General features: G+C 35.3%; 2 pseudogenes; both read right to left on the minus strand.

Moving 5' to 3' along the window:
• Positions 1–10,027, minus strand: part of LOC107507246 — a 111,385-nt pseudogene extending 101,358 nt beyond the window's left edge.
• On the minus strand, positions 10,027–15,713 carry LOC107507247 (annotated as a pseudogene).
• Positions 15,714–21,574: the final 5,861 nt, after the last annotated feature.

The raw sequence follows: 21,574 nt of genomic DNA on the forward strand, positions 1-21,574 counted from the left end.
TAGATTATTCCATTTGACCAATATCAGTTGCCAGATTTTGAAACTGAACCTATGTAATATAATGTGTTATCATCAGGGGGAGTAGGGTGACTATGTTTCCAATTCCTGTGAGTCTATAATTATTTCAAAATAGGAAGTTAAGAAAATATAAATGAATTATTAAATGGATTGCAATCAGAATAGACATTTTAATAGCATATTTTACGTTCTTTCATTGAAATATATAGGGCCCATACTTATCAAAATTCAAAGAAGATTAAACTAACAATAAAATAATAATTTAAATTACAAATATAAGGTTTAATAAATATATTTGAAATACTAGTTATTACACTTTGGGGTTAATATAAATGAGAGCACTGCATTTAATTACATTAACTTATTTATGACAATTTATATTACTTTAGTGAAATGAAAGTCTGCCTTTAAATTTCAAATTACATTAATTACCAAAGTTTTATGCAGATGAATTAAAGGTATTATTCTTCAAGGTTGTATGTACAATTTAGAGTTACTGTATTTTTCTCTGCTATTATATCATCAAAATCAAAGATGTCCAAACGCTCTGTAAATATTCAGGAATTTATTAGCTAAATATCATGTCACAGAACAGTAAATTTAATTGTTTAAAACATGGAAATATGGGGATGATGACTAGAGCTGTTTATATTTTTTCTCCATGGTTTGGTTGTATATTTGTAGATGAGCATGGCTGTAATAGTCTTGAGAATTACCCTAACACATGAAATTATAAAAAATTAATTTAAAAGAAACTGTAAGTAATTAATTAATATTGCTTTTAGATATGGAATATTTTTATATTACACCATTAATTTTACTACTCAGAGACTTTGGATAATTTAACTTGAAATGTGTATTTAACTATAAATTATAAAATATTAGAGAAAATAGAGAAATAAAGTTTCTATTGAATTGGGGTACACATTTCATTTTTCCTTAGTTTTAAAATAAGTAAAATACAATATTTTTATACATGTTTTTAAAAGCAGGCATTTTAGTTCTAATGTAAATTATACTCCTTGAGCATTTTTACTTTTATACTAAATATAAAACTTGTTTTAGTAAGTTATAAAAAATGCAGTAAGACACCAAAGTGAGATGTGACCATTTTAAAAGAAGAGGCACAATTTCCCATCTATATAAGAGAAACAACTGAGAACCTATTAAAAATACTAAACATTTATTATAGTTTAAATAAAGGCTTAAAGATGCGTCCCCTTGAAAAATAAAACAGAAAAATGGGGTGAAACAACATTTAAAGAGACTTTCCTTGGATTTCCTTATGGGCTGCAATAATTTTAATGGTCTATTATTTGCATATAAATTTATAGTACACATAATAATGGACCCAAACAGACAGCTCAGAAATATATCCAATACACAATTAGAAAAAACAATATGTCGAAATGAATGCATCATAAATATTTGGGAGGAAACTAATTATTAAAAAAATTTTAAAATGATATGTGGAAAATTTGGCTATTGTTCGGTAGAAGGCATATCAAAGTAGAGCCATATAGCTTAGCATTTATTGACAAATTATAGATGGATTAAATATTTTTTAATTAGAATAACAGTATGATTGTATACTTATCTAATACTACAGAGGGTTTCTGAGTCATATTATGCCAAAATGATATTTGTAAGGTGCAAGGAAAGTGTTAGCCGTAATACTGCACTTTTGGCAATGTTGGCATTCAGCAGACATAAAAATTTTCCAGGGTCTTCGGGTATCTTATCTAAAACTCTTCCTTAGTGTAGATGGAGCTGTGATCATCACGAGCAGTATCGTGGGTTTTATAGTACTCACTAACTCCTAGGTATCTAGTAGAAGAAGCCTTTCATTATCTTCTTTATTCCTCCATCCCTTAAAACAGTTGTATTTGCATCTGAGTCTATTAAAATTTTCTTCCTTTGTGTACCTAGACTGGATTCTGTTTTCCTAACTGATACTGACTAATACACTGACAGTTATTTGTATGTAAGGTTTAAATTGGGGTAAGGGAGTACATTCAACAATTTGAAATAAATGTCATTTCCAAGGAAATGATAAAAAACATTTTTGTTCAACTTAAGGCCCAAATGATTATTTTATAAAACATGATTTATTCATTTAATTTTCATCAATTTCTGGCATAAGTCTATTTGCTCAATGGTCTCTGATTTAATTTTGGATGGTAGGTGCCTGAAAGTGTTCAGTTCTACAACTGTCTAAACAAATTATGAGCAAGAGCAGTTTCACATGTGCATTGAGTATACCTCACTATATAAAAACTTGGGTTATCCTGTCAAAGTGAACCTACCAAATTTAATGTCCTTTTCAAACCTTAATACTACTCTCTCAAAAAACATAAATCTGATGATAAAATATAGGGAAGCAATACAGGCCTAGTGTTTTTCTTCCTAAAATATATCACCTAATGATTGCAGAGCTTCTCTTTGTTCAAAATGAATGTTTATTTTTAGAAGTTCTATAAATTTTGTAGAAGAATTTGGTTTTAGCTGCCAAATCCTATATTTTTTAAGTTACAGATTTTTTTGCTATATATTATTATAATATGAATTTTTATTAATGATCATTTTTTATGATTGTTTTAAAATAATTGCATTAGATGATACTATATTTTAGTGTAACCATAGGCAATGAGCCTAACTGTTGCAATTTAGAAAATGTACTTTAGTCAAGTCTACCAAACCATAGAATAGTATGCCAAATTTTCACTGGCTGAAGATGTATCCTATATGACTAGGTTTCAGTTATCCATGTGGACAAGCTTCTTTTGTAACTATAAAATAGCTAAGTAACTAAAATGATGATGTGATTCTATGGAACTAAAAGCAATGAGTCTGAAAACTTAAGATCCCTATAAAGATAAATTTAATGTGACACACAGGCCTTGCTTCTCCTGAAATTTGGAAGAATGAATTCATTCAGCCTGCAAACATCTTTTCATGTTACCCTTAGGTGTTCTACTTTAGAAACTAAACAGAGCCCAAAAGTACTTCTATTGAAATATGCTTAGAATACAATCTGAGGATCTTGCATAATTAGAACCACAATTTTACAAGCATTTCTATTGTTTTTGTTTCTAGTGATTAAAAACCTCTTTTTGCAGCTTCTGTGATATAGAGTTGGGAAGGAAATTAGGGGCAGCACTCAAACCCTGGTCCTTCCTCATTTGTATATTTAAGGACACACCAGTGGAAAAATAACTACAATTTGGCACCTACAAAGTACCAAACTCTTAGGTAGATTAACTGAGTTTGATGCTCACAATGTCCCGATGGGGAATTACTTTTCCAAATTTACATGTGAGAAAAATGAATCTGGTGTAGAGTGGCAGAGAGTAATAGCAGTTTACTCAAATTCATACCTTATTTGTTTGCTTCGTTTAGTTTAGTTTTCCAACTACTTTTCCTAATTTCCTGTAAAGTTCATTGTGTCCACAGTACGGAATTGGATCTATGGAATTTGCACATAGGTGTATTACATAGATGTAGTGTGTGCTATTTCCAGTCCTGATTTACATAACTATCACATAAGCCTTTTTCCATGATTTTTTCCCCCTTCTGGCTGGAATAGAGATAACTTTCAAAGGAATCAGGGAGCCGTATTTTGAAAATGACAGCTCTTTGGTCAGCCTGGCTGTCTGAACAGTAGCACAAAGGCCTGATCCCATACTGTTCACTAGCTCAGCACAAGTGGTAATTAAAGCTCTAGGGGGCTGGAATCCTCCATTTCGTTCTGTTTTGTTTTTATTTGTTAAACTGCAGTTATCCCTAATTAAATTAATTTGAGATTAAATAAATTTTCTAAATTCTCTAACTTTGTAAAGGGAAGAATTCTTGAATCCAGGCCATAGACTTTTAAGATTCTAATTTCTCTGTACTTCATAGAAGAATGCTCTCTGTGTGATAAACATGCCCAGATACAGCAGGATCCTTCTGTCTGTGATTCATAGGTGTTTCTGAAGAGACTGATTTATAACCAATAGGCCTTTGTAAAGTGTATATGTATTTTAAAAGCTGTGTTTTCATTTGTAAGCTGCAACTGCTATGTGGCACTATTTGTCATTCTTTAGAACTGCTTGGCTTTGTAAAGAGAAACATATTATTGTGGTTTTAAACATTACATACTAAGGGTCTTGTCCTTATCCTCTCTCTTGCCTTGAAAATCTTTCATGATATTTTATATTATTAAAGCCATTAGGTCTGAATCTTCTGAGGGCATGGGTTTGGTTGATGTATATTATCAAGCAAGGATAACTTACTTGACTAGATAGCTACTAGTAATGTTTCTTTGTATCACCAATCTACATAATGTTTATTTCTCTTTTTATTTTAATATACCATCCTTAAGTAGAAGACAATACCTAATCTATTGTTCGTATGGGAAGGAGTAAGTAGAAAATTTTCCTAAATAGGGAAAATGAGTATGTTTTCTATCATTAATATAAAACAAAAATAAAACAATAGCCTTTAGGCCCTCATTCCTCAATGATTCCACCAGCGGGGTGGTGTTCTTCACCAGAGGTCACAAATCCATTTGGCCTTTCCTAGAACTGTCTTTTTTTCCCTAACACAACTTGCTTTCATCCACTTTCTACATCTCGGGAAGAGCGATTATATTTAAGTACAGGTCTGATCAAGTGTTCAGGTAACTTCTCTTCAAAGGCTTTTAATTGCCATCAATTATTCTTCAGATAAAGTCCCACTTTTTATCTTCCTAACTACGATATTCCAGACTTACTAGAATAATAGTTTGTGATCTATTTTAGTTTCTCCATAATTAACTTTTGAATAAATTGTAAATTTATTCAATTTCAAATGAAATTTTACTAAAAAGTGAAATTACATAGGATAATAGAGTCCTGGGAAGGTTGGATACTGGGGAAGTCATAAGCTATGTATGAAAGTTTTCTACCAATGGATGGTGAGATAACAGGATTCCAGGTCCCCCAACAGAATAGCATATCTTTTAAACTTAAATAAATAAATAAAAATACAAAACAAGAAGAATAGCGTGTTCTTAAAGTGACAGTGGAGAGTAAAGATAATAACTTGACCTCTAGGTTGCGTAGAGACAGGTTTCAGTGAAGGCCAGGAAGTCTAGAGAATATTCACTTACCGTTTTTCTTTTTTGTTTGTTTTTTTTTTTTTTAATCGAGCATGCCTTTGATGTTCTACAGCTTCCTGCATACATCTTTTTGATGTTGTGATAGGCTTCAAAATGACTTGCAGCCATGACTCAGCATTTTCCCTGCCTCCATCTCTCCTCCCAATGTTCCTTATTTCCATTAATGTCATTACTTAGCACCTTACTAGTTATTTGGCCCGGTAACCAGGACCATCCCAGAATCTTCTCAGTCTCCTTAGGATTTTAACTCCCCGGTGTTCCTCAGCTGTTTCTCTCCTTTTCCATCCATAGTCTATGCCCATATCCAGGGTGTTATCATTTCCCTTGGGCATATGAAAAGCTGATATAAGTGGAGCCATTTTAAAAGGAGTCAGAGTAGCCATTCCAGAAGAACTGCCTTGACTGACTCACTCCTTGAACCTTTGGAATGTTCGAACTTGGAAAAGTAACATTTGGACTGGGCCAAATCAACATTGTCTTAGAAGCAACTGTATGAAAGCTAACAGGAAAGCAGACATCCTGACTACAAGGACTGATGATAGTGGACTCTCTGAAAATAGGATCAGTCACCAGCGAAGTAACCCACCTGTTAGCACCAATAGAACTTCTTTCATGTATTCATGCAAATATTTCCTTCCTTTTCTCTTAAAAAACCCTTGTCCTCACCCTGTAATCAGGACACAATTTGGGTCTCTGCCTGAGGCTGTGCTTACTGAATTGCAGTTATTTTTATCTTAAATAAATGTTTATTGCCTCTCATTTTGCTTTTTGTTTTTAGGTCAATAAGTATTACAATAAATTCCCCTGTATTTCCTGACTTTATGGGAAAGTCTAGCAGAGGGTTTAGAGTAAAGGCTATGTGTGAAGGCAGAATAAATCTGGATATAAATTCTGCCTGCACTAATGAACTTGGACAAGTCGATTGCCTATATTCTATTATTTGTAAAATGGAGTTAATAATCACAGAAAAAGGAGATATTTTTGTGTTAAATAAAATAATATATATAAATAGTAGCTAATATTTTTATTATCTAGTTTTTCCTGTGTTTAATATGCTTTCTATTCAACAACTGGAATGATAACTATGAAAGAAAAATTTGACTTTATTAATCCTTTATTTAAATACAATCAATGATTCTATATATTTTTATAGAATTTAGCCAATCAAATATCCCTTTCATGGTTTAGCCTTCTCTTCCTTCAACATCATATTGTTTTTCTTCCCTCTGGAAATTTATATTCTGGTAATATAGAATTCCTCAGTTTCCCATATACAACAGATAATTTTCTTTATGTGTCACTTTTTCTTATAGACACTCTGTCAGACACCTGCTTCACACCTTAGTTGCCTGAATAAATCTTATGTATCTTTACAGCCTGAGTACTAAAGTTCTTCTGGAAATCTTTCCCAGACCTCTAGGATGGATACTAAGTATTTTCTGTAATACCTCTTATTTTATCTAAAAAATAATATAACTATATTTAAATTATCTATATGTTTGACTCTTTCTCCTATGTTGTGATGACTCAAGGTCAGACACCCAGGCTTACTCACCTACTACATTTTCTAAATGAGTTTAATTTTGCATTTCTAGCTCCCAAATAACTTCTCTTTCTTTCCTTTGTATTCTTAATTAAAAATTATGCTATTAACATTAATTATGCATTCTAGAAGTTAATTCTTCCTCAACCACATTCCTATAATTCACATTTATTAATATCTAAGTACATTAATTAAACGTAATTATTGGTGAGTACATAAATATATATATATATATATTTTTAAATAAATTTTCTGAATGCCATTCTGGGTTATTTTGAGAAAGATGTCCTAGAATGATATTTTAAAGTTATATTCCATAGCCATAGTACTGTCCAACATTGTTGAGAAAGACAAAACACATTTTTTACAGTGTGAAAGAAGCATTTTGTACAATAGTATGGCAGAAGGCTATACATGTAAGTCTAGACTTAGAGAAAAGGTGAAAGGCTCACTAATTTATTTATGTGTATCTTATGTCTCTCCAGATTAATCATATATTTCTAGAAGAACATGAGTATGCCTCATGACTTTTTTACTTTTTCAGCATTCCACAGTACATATAATAGATCATTTATACTGTTAGAGTTCAAGGCAGGCTGCCTCAAAATATGCCACTTGGCATATTGATTATTCTAAATTAGAGTTACTTAAGAAACAGCCACTGCAAGAAGGATTCTCTGACCTCCTTTGTCCCCACAGAAAGCAGGAAATAAATCTCCCATGTTAAGGGTACCCTCCCTGCATCTGGAGGGCAGAAGACATCCTTATGGTCACAGATAGTGTTGTGAGCAAGGAAGGTGGCTGCCAAAGTAATACCCTTGGTTATGGTTGTGTCTTTCCACAGTACCAGATTTATTGAGTGGAACTTTCTCAGATAAACCAATCAGATACGCATGCAGGTTAACACACAACACACAGAGAGGGAAGGTGCCCAGACTTACGCAATGGTGTGAGGAGATGGAAGTCCTTAGCGTCTCCAAAGCGAGCTATGTTGACAACCTCAGGCCAGCGACTATAACAGGCAGAAGGTTAGAGTCTTTGGATCTCAGCATACTGGTTCCTGATGCTCTCTGGTCAGCCTTGAGCATCTTCTGTGTGAGGTGTTCAGCTTCTAGGTTCATACAGGGTGAAATCCTGTGGCTTATCAGCTCCTGCAGTCCTGGCTTACAAACTGCAGCCTTGACTGACTTTTCTGTGGTTTGGGGCCATCCAGTCACACCCTAAAGTTGTTCCCATTAGGTGATTTTGATTGTTTACCAGTTGACATTACTATTATGGCTCCCAGTCAAATCCATTTTATAAAGTTCAAAACATTCCCAATTCTTGTGTTCTCTACAGATAGGGAATTCAGAGCCCAGAAGGCTGTATAACCAACTTTGTCACTTCATTGATTTACTACACCAAGCCCAAATCCCTTTGTCTTGTTAATTCTTCACAAATATATTATTTCTTGTCTAAAAGGTGTGAAAGCTGCCTGTTTCCTTCATTTCTCTGGTCACAGATTTCTATGAGTTCCTATTGTAGGAAATTAAATTTGATTTCCTCCTGTTAATCTGTTTTATGTCAATTTAATTATTAGCCCAACTGAAGAACATGGAAGTGAAGTAGGGAAAAGTTTTCCTCCCCATGATACATTTCAGCTAATTACAATATTGACAGGTTCTTTGGGTCAATAAATAGCATGGGGCAAGATGGCCAGTTTGAACTGTGCAGGGAAAGGATGGGAAAAACACAGATTTGAGACTTATATCAATCAAATATTCATTATTCATGATGTTGGTGTAAGAAGGCCCCAACCTGTAGAGAATTTTTATAAAAATTTATTTGAGCCCAAAAGAAGATACACTTGGAAGCAAGATCTCAACAGACTGATATAAAATCTTAGGACAACAGTTTGCAGTTTCTTTAATGCATTTGAAATTAAGGAGGGAATGTAAGAAAGATTACAAGAAGGTGGGAGGAAAGGAAGCAGGGTAGGATTACAGAATAGTTAAGATTATGTACTCTCTTGGGGGTGGTCATGTGGAGTTAGGATTACAGTTTAGTGAAGTGCTCTCTTTAGGGGTTTAAAAGGGGGCATTTCATAAGGGGCATTTCAAAGGTGTGAGGCACAGAAACAATGGACAAGACTTGCTTGAGGCAAAGATATACCTTTTCCTAAACCAGTTATATATCAGCATAACTGCCCACTTTGACCTGCCCAGTTAGGAATTTAAGATCAGATCACATGTGAGTTTTCTTTCAATAGAACCTCTTTTTTTCCTCTACAATGTGACTTGGATGATTCCTTTTTTCTGTTTATTCAGAGTGTGTAGTGTATAGCACTGTACCAAGCTTCTCATAGATGCTTACTACACGTTTTCCCTTCTTCTTCCTACTGTATCCGAATCCTGACATAACTAAAGTGAAGATTGTGATAAATATATTTATTTTACAGAGGCCTCACATGCAGAATTTTAGGGACTTAAGAGTGTTTTATGAAAGCTAAACTGTTAGAGAAATGTAAGTTACTATTATATATTTCTATGCTCAGTTACACATCAAATAATCCTGTGTCAAATAATTTATCTAAGTTTTTTGGAAATTAGTTATTTCAGAAATTTTGCTGTATATGTTACATGAATACTAGTATCCATTCATAAAATATTGTTAAATTGAAGACTGTATTAATGAAAATAGCAAAGCATTAGGTTCTTAAAACTTTTTGGCTTTAAAGTTGGATAAAGAGATAAAAAGCATTATTTAAAAAAGTTAAGACACATTATAATTTAGGAATTCAGGTTTCTTATTTAGGGAATTAGTGGAGTAAGAAGAAGGCAAAAAATGCTAGGACATACATAATGTAAGCTAAATGGTTACGTGCATTTAAATTTCTATATACTCAGAGGTACCACTTTTGAGATTTCTTATTAAATGTCAAGCTTAATTATACAATTGAAATTTAAAACTCTTAATAAATATAACTTTGGAGGCTTTTGAGAGTTTTTTTTTTAAGATACAGTTATTCAGCACCGTGATCAGACTATTGCATTTAGCAATCAACAGCATGGGTGCAAAAAATAAATCTACATCAAAACCCTTTGTTGGAATGCTTTACCCTTTCTGCAGAACAGAAACTAAAATACCCTGTTATACACTTAGTCACAAATACAGTCCTCAAGTTTCGTGCCCATGTGCACACGAGTGCTGTCTAAAACATGTCTTTGTAGCAGCCGGGCCCTGCCACCACTGCGCTTGACTGAGTCCGACGATCTGTTGTAACCTGTAGCTTCCCCGTCACTTCTCTGGCTCTCCTCTTTTGCTAAGCTTTGTTTTCTGGCAGTCATTAAAACCTTCTGCCACCGCCATAGCTACTGCTGCTGCTGGAACCGCCATAGTCATCTCAGTTTCATGGTTTGGCAAAGTATCTCTTCCACCAACACAGGAGCCAGAGCTTCTGCCTCCACAGCTTCCTCCTTTCATGGGTCTGTAATTTGAAGATTGGTTGCTGTAGTTGCCAAAATCATCGTAGCTTCCACAGCCTCCAGAACTGCTTCCACGATAGCCATCCCCACTGCCACCATATCCTCCACCAGCACAGCTGCCACCAAAGCCCCCGGGACCACTGAAGTTTCCTCCACAACCAAAGTTGTCATTCCCACTAAAACCACCTCCACGACCACCACCGAAGTTTCCAGAACTGCTTCGACCTCTTGGACTGGATGAAGCACTAGCCACCTCTTGCTTAGTTAGATAGGGCTTTCCTTCCTTCACAGTTGTGGCCATTCACAGTATGATATTTCTGAATGACAGACAGTCTTGTCTACAAAGTCATGATTATCAAAGGCTGCAAAAGCAAAGCCTCTCTTCTTGCCACTGCATTGATTGGTCATAATTTCAATCTCTTCAGTTTTCCGTTCAAAGTAATCTCTTAGGTGACGTTCTTCAGTGTCCTCTTTAATACCACCAACACCAATCTTTTTCACAGCTAAGTGCGCACCAGGTATTCGAGAATCTTCTCTTGAGACAGCTGTGTTTGGTTGCACAACTCTTCATCCGCGTTGTGTGGCTTGCCTTCACGACTGCATCCACCATGCAGATGTGACAGACCCAAAGTGTCTGGGATGCTTGGCATTTGGCTCTCTCATCACCACCCGGTCTATACGCATTCCCCATTGCCCAGAATGGCTCCCCAGACTCTCATCGGTTATTTCAAAGCCCAGACCTACGATGAAGAGCTTCCGTGGCTGTCCAGGCTCTTTGGGAGACTCTGACTTAGACACATCGACCACTGGTGGGGAGACGTTAACTATGCTTGCTCTGTGGCATCCACCGACAGAAAGGCGCTTTTGAGAATTCGAGAATCTCTCAAGTCTTACTTAAATCAACTTTATTACAATTGTTAATGCCACCAGCTCTCTTAGTTTTCAAGAAAATATATTTACTACTAATATTTTTAATAATCTTTTCGAAGTCAACAAGTGACTCTAATAAATGTATAAGAAAGAACACCTCACTGGAAAAGCCTATGGAGGAAAGATTATTCTGTTCTCAAAATTTTATGATAATGTATTTTACAGACTTTTTTAAAAAAATGTAATATCAATTCAGTAACATATGCATGTGTTACCTTTGGGGCCCATCTAAATCCACCATTGCCCAGGTGGCACTGGGGGGCCTCAGGCCTTTCCTCCGACACAGTAAAGAATTACAGGTAAGGTGTTTAAGATAAGTAAGATTTATTGAAATATGTTTCAAGAGAGAAAAGGGCTACAGGAGATAGGGCTGTAGCCTCATAGAGGTGGGAGGCCTGTCTTATATCTGGGCCATGATGGGAGGTTACAAAGGTGATGCTAGCTGATTGGCGTGTGAAGCCATTTTGATTGACAGTCGCCTGTTACAGTTAGATTCGTGAACTTCCGGGCATATGTACAATAGTATAATGATGATTTAACGAAGATGAGGTGAAAAGAAGGTCAGTGTACTCCTCGCTGGGCAAGCCTTTGTGGCCAGCCTAAACTGGTTTCTGTGTTATGGTCATTCATTTCCTTGTATTTTAGGATGTAGGGATATTGTTAATCAAAAAATTGTTTGTTGTCTGGGAAGTCCTTGGGGAGGCCTTCGGGTTGGGCCATCGTTGTTACCATTCTTATGGTTACAGAGCTGGGCCTTTTCTCCTGTTGCTTATGGCTGCCTAACTGGCTAACACATGGGGGAAAAAATCTAAGAAATTTCATGTAATAGTTATGTTTTGCTGTGTAACAAATTACCACAAATTTGGTGGTTTAAAACGACACACTAGTTATCTCACAGTTCTGTTGTCGAAGGGTCTCGGCATGGATTAACTGGATCCTCTGAGAGGCTGTGCTCAGGAGAAGCCTCTCATCAGAGACAGATCTGCCTCCTCCTCACGCCGGTTGTTGGCAGAATTCACTGCCTTGCTGCGTAGAACTGAGGCCTCGGCTTTCTGTTGGCTGTTGCCTAGTGTCCACTCTCAACTCCTAGTGCTTGTCCTCAGTTCCGAGAGGGTACTCGAGTTTCTTTCGGCTGCAGATTTTTGCTATTTGAACTTCTCATAAGAGCAGTTAACTTCATCAAGAAGGAAGGAGAGTCTCTAGAGCAAGCCTGATGTCAAAACACCATTTTATATAATGTCTGATCACCTTTACCATATTGTTAGCAGTGAGTAACAGGTCCTGCCCACACTCAAGGGTGGGAGGATCACATGAAAAAGTGAATATTTGGAGGGAAGAGTATGGGTGCCAACCTAGAATCTTTCTACTGCATTATAAAGACAATAAAAATATACATTTTAAGTCAAATTTCAGGCCAATATTAATGAATTTTAAACTACTCTAGACATTCAGTCCTCTAGGCAACTTATTCTTCCTGACACTTTCCTAGCAAAAGTTTTGGAATGCCATACTTTATACATACATAGTAATTGAAAGAATGAATAAATGAAGGATTGTATGTTCAGTTTAGCTTTACACGCCCACTGAAATAAATTATCTTTCTCCATAAACACATGAAATGTTAATGAGTAAGGGAGAATATAAGCTTCAGTGGCTTTCTTTTTTTCGTGTGTGCGTGTGTGTGTGTGTGTGTGTGAAAATTGGTTCTTTTCCTTTAAAAAAAAAAATGAGTTGTCACCAAATGCACTTTGTGAGAACGTATATCTAATGCATTTTTCCTCATACACTCACCAACACAGTATATAATTACAATATCCCCCCGGTTTTCCTATTTCAATATAACAGCAAAGTAGATTATGGTGAAAAGCTTCTGCTTTATTTGTAAAAGTAGGAATCCAGTTTCCATTAAACCATTACAAATTATGTTCTAGTGACAAATAATACAAATTTTATCAGTAGCATATATATTGGTGGTCAGAGCAATACATTTTAAAGTGTACAATGTAATTAGTTCTTAACCAAAGGATAAACTATTACAGTGCAGATGTAATTAAGAAAGCAATTTTATCTCCCAGCTGTGCTAGATTTTTCCATTCAGAGGTGTTGGACTCCATACAAAAATTGCATATCCTCCAGTGACAGGCCAGAGCTGTGACTCCCCCATCACAGATCGCTGTGAAAATTTGTTGCATGGGACCAAAAACAGAAGATATTTTATTGGTACTTATGGTCTTTGGTCAGAACGAAGCAGTATTTTTAGTAGCTCTGAGTGCAAGGATCAATACTGGGAATAACGTCTCAGATAAAAAATTCAAAATAGTTTTTTTTTTTTATGTGTCATAATCTATGTGGATGTAAAGCTTTGACTTGATTATCTCAAGTTGGGAGCTCTGAGAATATACTGATTTCAAGTCTGTGGCATTCTTGTAAATAGATGGTTCTTGCTTAATTTAGTGAGTTATTCTATTTAAATAAAGGCTGTGAATATTTTTGCTGCAACATCTTTATAAAAGCATAAATTCAAATAGTTTATTTTTAATTTTTAGAAATCATTATTAACATGACGTTATTTTGAAAAATATTAGGAAAATATGTACTATTGGAATTATTGGGTTGTTAAGAACTCTTTCTAAAGCCTCTTCCTGGCTCTCATTTTTCTGCCTTTTATGAAATATTTTTAAACTTTCAAATATTTATGATTATTCTGGAATGTAACAAAATAGTTATTTAATTATTATTTGTTTTAGATATTAATCATGATTTTCAACATTTCTGGATATGAATAAAATAACTAATTCAATAATTTTTTATATAATTGATGCAAGTAAAATTATTCAAAATATCACTTTAAATTTAAAATAGGTATCAGCTAACTACTGACTTAAGTGTTGATAAACTTATTCGGTGGAACTTTAAATATTTTACTTCTTTCCAGAAATTCGTTACTTCCAGCTAATACTGTTCAGTGTCTCTTGACAGGCTACATAAATTCCAGCTTGTTAAGCTTTTGTTTCCTATTGAGAATGTTTGAAAATTTGTCAATCTATTATTGTTGCATATGCATGAGTAGCATCATACAGATAATTGGCAGAATCAAAAGTGTCTGGAGATAATTTAAATTTTTCACATTTCATCTACTCTAAATTCAAAAATACTTTTAAAAATATGTATATAAAGTTCTTGTCACTTTCTCATTAAGTATTTCTGCAGTTCCATTAAAAGTTTCACACATGATAGCAATGCTGTCATAGGCCTGACAACACATTTTCTTCAAATAAGGATGACTATACTGAAGTTTGTTTGTTTTTAACTGTTTAAATTATTTCCATCATCTTCAATGTCAGTTGAAAACCAACTGCGTGGACTCTCTGGGTATCGTATCACATATCACATGAGAGATGTTACTTTAACTTATGGACACAGTTATTGTTACCAACCAAATGTTTGTATCCCATCAGAACTCCCATGTTGAAATCCTAACACCCAAAGGTGATGGTATTTAGAGGTAGTGCCCTTGGGAGCTCTCAGGAATGGGATTAGTGCCCTTATGAAAAAGACCCCAGAGAGCTTTCTCACTCTTTGTGCCATATGAGGATAAAAGAAGTGTACTGTCTACAACCTGGAAGAGGGTTCTGAGAATAACAATATGGAAAATCTACAAAAATTGGGAAGAATTATTTTGAGGACTAATTCATGGTTAAAAGGAATCTCGTGTACCATATTTACTTAAAGAAATGATTTAGGCAGAGACAATGACATCTGACTCTTCTTGTATCCAAACATTTTAGTTTGCATATGCCTGTTGGAGGTAGCTTATCATGGAATTTAAGTGTGAAATGTATAGTCATTGAATTATACCATCCTAGGTTCCAGTTAGTTTTTTCTATTTTAGGAGTTAAGAGATTTTAAACAAGTTTCTAAATTTCTTGAACTACGAATTGCTTATTTTTAAAATGGAGACAGTAATCTGTAAACAGCCTTCTTAAAGTAGCATGGATGTATCCCTTTTTTGAACAAAGTTGAGGTGGGCTCAACTTTGGATAGCCAGCACATATCACTAAATGAAGTTTTGGAAGAATAAACTAATATGCATAGTCCTCTATCTAGTACAGTGCCTGAGACATAGTAAGCAACACACGATGATGATATTGATTTACTGACAGTTTCAAGAGTCACTGCCTTAGAGTGATTTCAAATGTTTTTAGTCTCAGGATCTCTTTACACTTTTAGAAATTATTGAGAATCCAAAAGAGCCGTTGTTTATGTACATTACATCTACCAATGCACATTGTATTAAAATTGAAACTGAGACATTTTCAAAATATTCATTTTAAAATCACAGAAAACTTCATTACATGTTTACATGAATAACATAATTTTTAAGAAACATAACTGTATTTTACAAAACAAAAAATTAAAAGTTTTATTAGCTTTCTCCAGAGGAAATAGAACCAGTAAGATAAATATTTGTATGTAGAACAATATTTATTGTGAGGGGTTGGCTTACAGGATTATGAAGGCCGAGAAGTCCCAGGATTCCCTGTGAGCATGTCGGCACCCTGGGAAAACCAGTGGTGTAGTCCTCCAAACCTAAGGCCTGAGAACCAGAGAAACCCATAGTGTAGGTCACATTCTGAGTCTGTAGGTCCGAGAACCTTTGCAACAAAGCCTAGTATCCTAGGGTAGAACATGAATGTCCCAGCTGGCGCAGAGAGTAAATTCATACTTACCCTGCCTTTTTGTTCTATATAAGCCCTCTATGGATTGGATGATTAGAGTCTACGTTGGTGGTGTTGATCTTTACTCAGTCTTCCTGTTCAAATGGTAATCTCTTCCCAAAACATCCTTAGAGACAAACACACTAATAACATTTTACCAGCTATCTGGATATCCATTAGCCCAGTCAAATAGACACACAAAATTAACCATTACAGAAGTGACATAGGTTTACTTTTTTTTTTTCAAATTTCTTTAATGGCTGGCTCTCAGTACTCTTCAATAGAAATTAGTGCTCAGATACTGTTAAAGAACAAAAGTCAACCAAGTAGATTTTAAGATCTAATTAACTTTATTAAGGGATTCATGAATCCACCTCTCCAAAGAATTATATGAAATGGAAGGATTGCACATAAGAAGAGTTATGGGCAAAATAAAAAGACTGGCAGTTATTAGCAAAATAAAAAGATTATTTTTAGACTAGGCCATCTTTATTTGGAGGGAGGGAACTACAAGAGTTTTATCATGCAGATTGCCTCTTTTTCCTGGGGGGAGGCCGGATATGGAGAGGGCCCATGTGACACAGTAACTCATTGGTATTTACCAGAATATCCCAGACTTGTTGATTAAGATTAAATTTCTAAGGAAGGTCGAAACTGCAGTTAGGTAAGGGGTTAAGTTTAGGTTTGGTATCATGGGCTTTAGCATGAGTGATACCATTTTGGGCCTGTGGTTTTTCTCTTTAGCCCTGTATACAATTTAAAAACGTTCTGCAGTCACATTTGAAAGAAAGAAATAGGAACACATGACATTCATTTTAATGTATTTTATTTTCCCAAGATACACAAACTATTCTTAATTCAACAGGCAATTAATATAAACAATTATTAAGATATTTTACATTCTTTTTCATATAAAATTTCTGAAATCCAGTAAGTGTTTTACACTTACACGTCATCTCAGGACTAGTCACAGTTCGAGAGCTCAGTGGCCATATGTACATAGTGGGCACTGCATAGGCCTGGTTTAGTAGAACAGCTCGATTCAATAGGATGTTGATATCACACATCATGTAGCTTCTTGAAATCTCTACAGTCATGAGAAGAACGAGAATGAAAAAGACAATAATTTATGATTATTATAAAATAGGTTAATCTTGCAGACCCCCTGAGATTGTCTCAGGGAACTCGAGGGGTTTCTAGCACACACTTGGGGAAACACTGCTAATACTGAAAAGGCGAGTTGGTTCTTAACTTCTGAATGTTGAAAGTGTAGTAGATCTTTTCATTCCTACTTCTTTGCCCGTCTACCTTTCTTGCTCTCAGGAGACTCACAGAAGTGGTCGTGTTTGGGAACAAGTAGTTGTATGGCTTTCTGTTCTGGACCTGATGAACTGACAGGGTGATCTAGAATATTAGACAATTTTTCCATAAGGTGGCTGCCTACTTCAGGTTTACATAAGAAATGCTCATGTTCTCTTAGATCTAGCCTAGATTTTTTTTTTTTTTTTTTTGGCACCTGCTTGTTTTTTGTTGTTGTTGTTTGTTTGTTTCAAATCATTAGTCGTCTTTATGACATCGCCATGCTATTCAACCATCTGTCATCTGTGTAAGAAAAGACAATGGGCCACGTTCTAAAGAGTTTAACCTTCAGTTCAGTATTCAAAGTGTTACCATAAGAACCTGTAGAGAATTTTAATAGAAAGTTATTTGAGTCAAATAACTGAAAGGATACCTCTGGAAGCAAGATCTCAACAGACTGAGAAAAATGCTTCTCAGGAGGATAGTTTGCAACTTTTTTTATGCGTTTGTAATTAAGGAAGGAACCTAATGAAGGTTAAATGAAAGCAAGGTAGGGACTGATAAAAGGATAGTTAATAAGATTGTGCCATGTCTTGAGGGTGGTCTGGCTTCTGAAGGGTCTGAAAAGAGGCATTTCAAAGGTATGTTAAACTAGAGGCACAGAAATGGTGGATGGGGCTTAAGGCAAAGATGAACCTTTTTACTAAAGAAGTTATATGCCTGGGATGTGACCATCCACCATGACATGCCCAGCTAGGAATTTATGATCATTTCACCCTGTGAGGATAGTTTCTGTAGAACCCCTTTTTTATCCACAAAAGCTAGTTCTCCTGTTCTCCCTTTCCTCCTCTCCCTTCTCTCTCTCTTTTTTTCCTCTCTCTTCCTCTCTCCCTGCCCGCAGCTAGGAGAAGATGAAACAATTTCTGAGACCAGAGTAGTCTGCTCTCTCTATAGTGTTCTGTTTTCAAACTCTTTCTTTTGGATAAACTTGACTCTCTGAGTCTGTCAGCCTCTGGCTTTTAAAAATCCATAGTTTTACTAAATCAAAAACATTTTTGTCTTTACAGCTTCTAACTGAAAATTTACTTGGCTCTAAATTGCCTCTTCTGTCCTTCCTCTTCCATTTCTTGTACTAGCCTTGCCGTGAGGACACTGTGGGCCTGAGCCTAGAGATGGTCTATTTTCATGCAAATAAGAAAGGGTTAAAAAGATTAAAACCAGAAAGCAAAAGAAATGAGTGATACAAAAATTGGGGGAAAATTGCACTAACCACAACAAAAACCTGAATTAGTATCTCAGGACTTGATACCTCCACAAAAATAAATTCAATACTATGAAGTTTCTGTCACTTTTTTTCAAAGAATTTAATGATTAAACAGATGTTACAAGAAAATGCAATAAATTAAATAAATAAATGCTATTTTAAGCCACCTTATATTTTTAACAATTACCACTTTTTAGGGAGAAATAAAAATTTAAAATAAGAGACTTAAATTTCCCTGTTAAAACTAAAAGGAGAGACACCCCTTTTTCTTAGATCATTTACTTTAAAAAACTTGTATTCTTAAGCATTCTCTTCACTCTTATACTCCAAAAGTATAAGAATTCTTTGAAAGCAAGTTAGGACTTTTGATCCCAAGAACATTTTTTCTCAAGGGCCCAGGAGCCATCTCTGCAATATAAACATCATAGGAGATAGTATTCCTCTCTCATAATTTCCGTGTGAATAGGAGCTTAATTTTTGGGTGGGGTAGCCTGGCTCCAAGCAGAACTTATTCCTTTCATAAAAATGGGAGTTTATTTATCCTGTAGATAAAGCCAATTAACACAAATGGGAAGTCTAATTACCAGGCCAATCCAGGGTGAAGTGTTTGTGTGGCACGGCTGAACAGTACTATTGTCAAGCCCTCTTACAGGAGGACTGTTAACCCAAAAATAAAAGGGCAAAGTAAGAGAAAGTAAATGTTTATTTGAAATCCAAAAGAATAATTATTGGATACGCAGTGATTCAAGCTGAAACTTAAATAGTTCTGATTAGGAGATGAAGGCAAGGAGTATATACGAGAAAAGGAAGGGAATGATTGATTACATGAATAGAAGGAAGGAATTTCTATGGGTGTTAATAAACTAAGGGAGGAATTTCTATAAGTGCAGGTAAGCAGGCATAGTGATACTAATTCTAAAGACTGTCTATAATTTTCAGTCTTATAGTCACAACAAACAGTTGTTTAGAATATAGTGCTATTTTTGGCCCAGTCCAAAGTTTATTTTGTCCAGTTTCAAAGTTCCAAATGTTTGAGAAGTAAGGCACGCAAAGCAATTCCTCTAAAATGGCAGCTCTGACTACATTTTGAAGTGGCTCTGTTTGTTATCTTTCACAGGACTAATTGTTTATGTTTATCTTGAGAACATGTATGTAATGGGTTATACATACCTGCTTGACTGTATGAAAGGGTAGAATTTATTTTTGGCTTTGTAGTATCTTAAGGGAAGATGGTCTGCACTGTACATCACATTCTGATTTAGTGCTTATTCTACAATAAAAATATTTTCTTTTTCTACTACCTTTGTGAAGAGGATTTTGGAGTAGAAGAAAAATTACAAAAGTTATTTCCTTATGCTTCTTGCCTTAACAAGGGGTGTGTGTGTGTGTGTGTGTGTGAGAGAGAGAGAGAGAGAGAGACAGAGACAGAGACAGAGAGACAGAGAGAGAGAAGGAGGGAGAGATGGAAGCTAGACAAAGGCCAGAGCTGTTATAAATTATAGGTTAATAAAAACATAATATCCAGCACTATGTGTGGTTGCATACCACCTGACTAGTAGGCAGCACAGATATGAATTGAATCCAGGCCAGCCTTCCTGCGGCGCTGTGCTCCGTGAACAGAGGTGGCTGCACTGATGTGCCAGTAAAAAGTCAGACAGGCAATAGTCTGCACTTTTACCGATGTCCTAGAGAGTGAGTGAGAGCACTAGGCGTATTATATAATAAGATGATAATTATAAAACTGAACCGATTCCCAGACAAAATGGGCAAACAGAACTCTCAAGTCAAAACCAGTGGCATAGTTTTCCTAAGTGAAGCCAGCCCCATATGCAAGTTCTTAGTAAAAGAAAGTTCTTTGTGGGAAGCAAGCTTGAGAAATTTGTACCAAGGTTAGATCGTTAAAATGTGAACTTACATTTATTGCTGCAGATGATATACAGTGAACAATCCTCTGAATTAAAACAACTAAATTGCCAGATTTTTACATATAGGTAAAAATGGACCTAGATAAATATGTAAACATACACGAACTCACAATATATCAGTAGCTTGTCATAAATCATAAATTTAGAGAATTGCAGGGACCAAAACTAAACTGAAATCAGGAACCACAGAGGTATCAGAGCATAAGGTGACTTTTAACCTACTTTCTAACTGAACCCTGGAGACCAGAAACTACCATTTAATCAGTGCACAGGATTGTGGGATAGGAGATAAAACTCGGGACTGCAGGTGATGAGAGATACAGACATTCTGCATAAAGCTAGGGCTACAAAGGACTGCATCGTATGTGTAGAGGTGAACAAGAAATTATCCCCACCATGCAAAAGTGGGTGCTAAGATTCATCTGCCTTAAAATTATCAAAGACAGGATGGGGAGATAAATTCTCCTCAGAGAATTAAGAATTATAAGTGAGCCCATATGTGGGTTTGTATTCCAAATTCATACTACTGCTGTGAAAACCCTCATGAGAAAAATTTGTAGAGAAAAATTTGTCTGTAGACAAGAATCAGTATCAAATGTAAATTTTCTCATGAGGAAATTAAATCCAAGCTTAGCCTTAAATGGAAATAAAATTCCAAGGAGGAGAAACCACTCAGAAAAATGATTTTTATGAAAAGGAGCACAAAGAAAAAAAAAAAAACATTAGTGAGAATTATCAGAAACAAAAGCAAACAGAATGATATTTGTGAGTTAAAATATTAGAATTATGACATGCAATAAAAGTAATCTGTTTAATAGTTTCGAATCAAAGAGAAGCTTGAAAATATCAGAAGGAAAGAAACAGAGAATGATCAAGCTGATATGAAGAAGAACAAAATACAGTTTCTAGCAGTGAAAAATATAAACATTAAAATCGAAATTCAGCTGAATGATTAAAGAGTGTTCTGAATTGGATTATTATTTCCATTTATTAACCCTGTGTTCTGCCCTCCTTGTTAATGTTGCCTTGGCTATGTGACTTGTCTTGGCTAATGAATATTAGCAGATGTGACCCAAAAGAAGCTTTAAAAATGTGTGCAAAATTTGGCCATACACATAAGCCAAATTTAGTTCCTGTACACATGAGAAAGCCATCTCTTAAGTGGTTATTGTCACTTCTTCCTGGACTCCAGAATAATAAACGGTGGAGGAGACCAGAACTTGACCACAGGCCTATGTGCATGCAGCTGGCCAGCCAGGCTAAATAACCAAAA

The sequence above is a fragment of the Rousettus aegyptiacus genome, unplaced genomic scaffold (genome assembly GCF_014176215.1).
Source record: "Rousettus aegyptiacus isolate mRouAeg1 unplaced genomic scaffold, mRouAeg1.p scaffold_m13_p_8, whole genome shotgun sequence".
NCBI lineage: Eukaryota > Metazoa > Chordata > Mammalia > Chiroptera > Pteropodidae > Rousettus > Rousettus aegyptiacus.